A 5,156-nucleotide genomic window follows, 5' to 3' on the forward strand; every position below is an offset into this window, starting at 1 on the left:
TGCTCAAATTATATAATTGGTCTAGTATCAACATGCTTTGTGATTTGACTAGATTATGCTAAAATCTGATTATGTGCCTATTAAGATGATTACAAGCATGTTTAAGTTTGTTCAGGCTTTGTCCAAATGTGTTTGTCTGTATGAATCATATGGATTTTAGGACACCTCATCTCGATCAGTGATGTTGTCTGTTTCAGTCATGAACCTGATGTCTAGATTTTTTCATTCCTTTGTTGTTCCTTGAGTAATGATAAACATACGACCATACTGTTTACATTCACTGACCCTGAAACAGATTCGATAGCGAAAGTATGATTAGTCAATTGGTTGTTTTTTTTGAAAGCTGATCTGACACATTTCCTGAGAGCATAACTTGTTTTCACATGGTTGCTGCCTCGCTTAGGTCTCTGTCAAGTTGGCAATGTCTGTTTTGTTGGTCTGTAGACCCTGCTTGTGTGATGTGTTGTCAAGTTTGTTTGATTTGAATTGAACATGTGAAGGGAAGTTATTGTCTAAAACTGCATGAAACTAGATTGTTTGGTTAAAGACTGCCTCTTCATTATGCTGATTTAATGAGACATGATCCTGGGTTTCTTTAAAGGGAAATAGCATGATTTTTCTAAATTTGTTTCTCCTCTTGTGTGATTAAAATTCTGGTGGTATATCAAGGGTATATACTCATATACACAGAGTATATTCAACTCTGTATATCTATCGTAACGTGTATATGATGGTATATCTAACATATATCGAAGGTATCATCCTAGATAGTTAGTCCTACTATTAAGTGTTGATGATTTTGGGAATTCCTTTCTCTATTCATTGGGGCCTAAGTTATTCAATGATATGAAACAGATCACACGGGCTTCAGTCGTTTCTTTATTATTAGCTTATTTGAGCTTGAACATTTTCTCTAAATGTCCTATTATTGTGTTATGTGCTAATCCAATCAGTACGCTTAGTTTCTTTATTTAGGTCGTAGTCTTTTTATTATATACTAATCCATTTCCTTTCATTCTTATGCACGACCATCGCATGTGAGTCCAAGGACTCGTCCTCCACATTCGATGTTGGGCCAAAAGCCCAACATAATACTCTCCGCGTCCAGCCCAACAGCAGTCTAGAAAAGCAGAGGCCCAATTCCACAGCAGCAACAACAACAATAAAAATGCTGGGCCGAAGCCCAGCAGTGGCCCAGATCCAAAAGGGCTGCTGGGCCGAAGCCCAACAGCAAATAGCAATTTCAAAATGGGCCGAGCCCATTTAATTTTATTTATGCCCCTTTTGTTTTATTTTACGCCTTTAACTTGTATGTATTATTTGACTAACACTTTCGTATTTTTTTTTATTTTTTTTGCTTTTCCTTAGCTCAGTTGAACTATTGAGGATTAATAGAGATAGGTTAGTAAAGGGGTAGTTAGGTAAAAAAAAAAAAAAAAAAAAAAAAAAAAAAAAAAACTAATGATCAATCCCATAAGTCGTGTGCTTTTCTTTTATGTCAAAACTATTTATAAGCATCTAATATTTATCTTATTTATAATAACTGATTTGCAAATAGCCTAATTTCATATTTTTCGAAATTAAAAGATTCACATATTATTATCTTGAGAATTTTGAAACATCACTAACATGCAAATAGGAATTAAAGATCTTTTTTTTTGAATTTCTAAAACGCAAAATCAATCAATATATCATCGCTTAGTTTGTTTCAAATATTTTGTCAAGGCATTATGCAAACCCGCGTCTTCTTTGCACATATATTTCATGTGAGTTTTTCTTTATTTTTTATTAGCATCATTATTTAAAATCTTTGCAACATTTATAAGTTATTTTATATGGCACTTGCAATTTCTTTTACGCGAATTATTATATTTCCTACAAATTTCATTCTAAACAGCATTTTTTCTTATGTTTAAACCTTAACAATATTTATAAATTTTATGATATTTGAAGTCTCCTTTTATACAAATTATTATCCTTTTAATAAGTTATATTAGTATTTTATGTTGAATCTTAGCAACATTTATAAACTTCTATTTTGAATAGTATTCTAAAATCCTCCTTACGCGAATTATTAGTCCCACATTTTAACAACATTATTATTTAAAATCTTATTTCTTTATAAACAAAAATGACATTTTAAAAATCCTCTTTTTTGCCTAAATTGTTATATTTTTACAAGTCTTATTTGCATAAGCTTTCTTTAAAAAATTTAAATACTATATCCAACATTGATTAATTAACCTAAGTTTGACCGGATAACCGTGTTTAACGGATTCTAAAGGATGCCTAACCCCTTCCCTTTAGGATGATATAGAACCCTTACCTAGAATCACACTGGTTAAGCAGACCATTAACAGAGGTTTAGTTTTAACTTTACCTTAGTTAAATAATCAGGTGTCCTAATTCACCATAAAATCAATTAGGTGGCGACTCCTTAAAACAAGCAATATAGGAATCACCAATATGTTGTACTCCGCTAACTCCGGTTAAAATGGGGTATAACAGCTTGGCGACTCCGCTGGGGATTTTTAGGTTCTTAACCATAACAACTTAGGTTAATAATTAAATTTATTGGATGTCTGGTTGTTTTCTTTATTTTTTTGCCTTTATTGTTGCTTTATTTTTATTTTTTTTCTTTTATGTTCTTAAGTGATTGTTTTATTATGTAAATTTTCTATGTAATATGTATGTTATTGCTTTCCTTAAATTGGCATTCCGCTCATATTTCTTCCACTCCTGGAAAACTCACACATATTCACACACTTAAAGCGGCTTCGCAGTTTGCGCCCGTGCACTACTAAATTACCCCTTTAGTTGGATTGGTCTAGTGGATTTAGTCGATCAGCGGTGCAGTCGACGGCCACGGACTTTCCACTCCCAAGTTGTCCGCTTGGGGGAGCCTTGCGTCATAGGAAAACAACTCCTAGTCAGCCTAAGATAGAGCTAAGCCAAAACCCTTTAAGGGCATGCACGAACCTAGGAGGCTTAATACCCAGGGTGTATTAAGTCCATTAGTCAACCTCTTCCAAAATGTCCAGGTGGGTCTACGACCCCGAGCGACGGTTATCACGTTATGTGCATTAATTTGAAGGATGAATGTGCGTTATGTGGACCATGTGCTATTTAGGTAGAACTAACCATTTGTGAACACAGGTAACCATGAGTCAACACAATGCCTACCCGAGATTCAGCATGGTTTTGAGCGTCCCTTCCCAACTAACAGCATGGTGGGTTGATTTGGGGGATTACGGACAGCGGGTTGTACGTGGAGCATTGGGACACTTACCGTCTTTGATGGATATCCAGCCCTGCAGAGACATCATCGAGGCTGCAACTGTGTTTTGGGATGAAAAGAGGGTCGTGTTTAGATTTGGCAACATTGAGATGGCTCCGTTGTTAGAGGAAATAGGAGGCTATATAGAAAATGTGGCATTATTACGTAAACCAAGAAAATGGCAAAATTGTGGCATGATTATTCCGAGGCAACCTTTACCAAAAGAATTTGCTGACAGCTTCGGGTTCAGAGAGGGTAAAGGTGTGGAATGTTTGCAGAAGTCTATGATACCACTCGAGTATTTGTATCACAGATTCGGTTATCAAAGGAGTTTCGTCGATCATCAGGATGAATTCTTCTCATATGACTCTTGGAAGCAGAAACGGTGCTTCGCTTTCGCAGTATGTTTTTTAGGGACTATAGTATTTCCTAAAGGAACCACAAAAGACATTCACACCCATCTTGTTATTGTAACTAAGGCTCTTTTTGGTGGCATCGACGGGAAACACTACACTCTGGTCCCTATGGTCGTGGCAGATATCTACCGAGCATTAGGGCGTTGTAAGCGCGGGTATAAGCATTTTGAAGGATGCAACTTGCTTCTGCAAATTTGGCTGATAGAACATCTTCAGAAAGTCAACGGGGGTCTAGCGTTCCAGAAGCCGATGGGTGAGAATCACATTCTGGGTCATGTTCCAGGCGCTATCCTGACAGCAAAATCATTTGAGAAACCAAAGTGTGTGAAAGAGTGGGTAGAATTTCTTAGCCATTTGAATGATGACTCGATGCAATGGATGTTCAGTTGGTTTCCGTCTGAGGTTTTGGTGTTTCGAACGAAGATCGTGCCATTTTTGGTCTTGATAGGACTTCGAGGTTTGCAGCCTTACGCCCCGCTGAGAGTTTTGAGACAATCAGGGAGGAAGCAAAACATACCTTTAGTGGCAGATATGAGTCATTACTGTGTTGACTACAAAGAAGGGAAAATTCCTTTTGCAAAAGAGGTTATTCGCATGTGGAAATTGAAAGAGACCACAAAAACAGATTCAGTTGAGCCAAATAGATACCAAGCTGGGTGCGAGGACAACTATGTGGAATGGCTGGCCGCTGATTTGGAGGAATCAATCAAACCCGGTGTTAGTTTGAAAGATCGGATTAAGGATGGGGAAGCCGAAGCATGCATATTACTCCGACAATTGCGTAAGAAAAGTCTTGTTTCTGAAGCCGAGCATCATGCGCAACTTAAGGAAAAGGAAAGGGAAGCAGAGAATTGGAAGCAGCAAGCACTTAGTTACGAGCAAAGTATGCAAGAGTTGGATACACTTCTGGCTGAACAGGGCGATACTTGTATCAAAGAAGGCATCAAAACAGGGGGTGTTCTAGCTATGTCATACCTTGCCCAAAATCGCCGAAAGATCGATCAGTCAATTCGGGCAACCAAGAGGTTCAAGAGCGACGAAGGGCCATCTTCATTTTAGTTAACTTGTTCAATAGCGATTGTAATAATTTCTTTTGCATTGGGATTGTATTCGTTTTGGGTTTTCAATTAATAGCACACTGGAATGACACATGACTACATATGTTATCCTTCAAATCCACGCTAGGCCTACCTTTGGCACAAAGGTCCCTTGCATAATAGGACGCATTGATTTCCTTCCGATATGTTTTGTTTGCTATTCAATATATGTTTGTTTGCAATATGTTTTGTTTGCTATTCAATGTATGTTTGCTACGCAATATGTGCTTATTTGCTATGCAACACGTGCTTATTTCAACATTATCTGCTAAATCTCCATATTATTTTAAACAGCAATCATTCGGACCATACTAACACAGCTTTCTTCATTCTTAAATGGTTTATTTTTTACTATCCCCCAGAGGT

The sequence above is a fragment of the Lycium barbarum genome, unplaced genomic scaffold, assembly GCF_019175385.1.
Source record: "Lycium barbarum isolate Lr01 unplaced genomic scaffold, ASM1917538v2 unchr_scaffold_78, whole genome shotgun sequence".
In the NCBI taxonomy this organism is placed as follows: Eukaryota; Viridiplantae; Streptophyta; class Magnoliopsida; order Solanales; family Solanaceae; genus Lycium; species Lycium barbarum.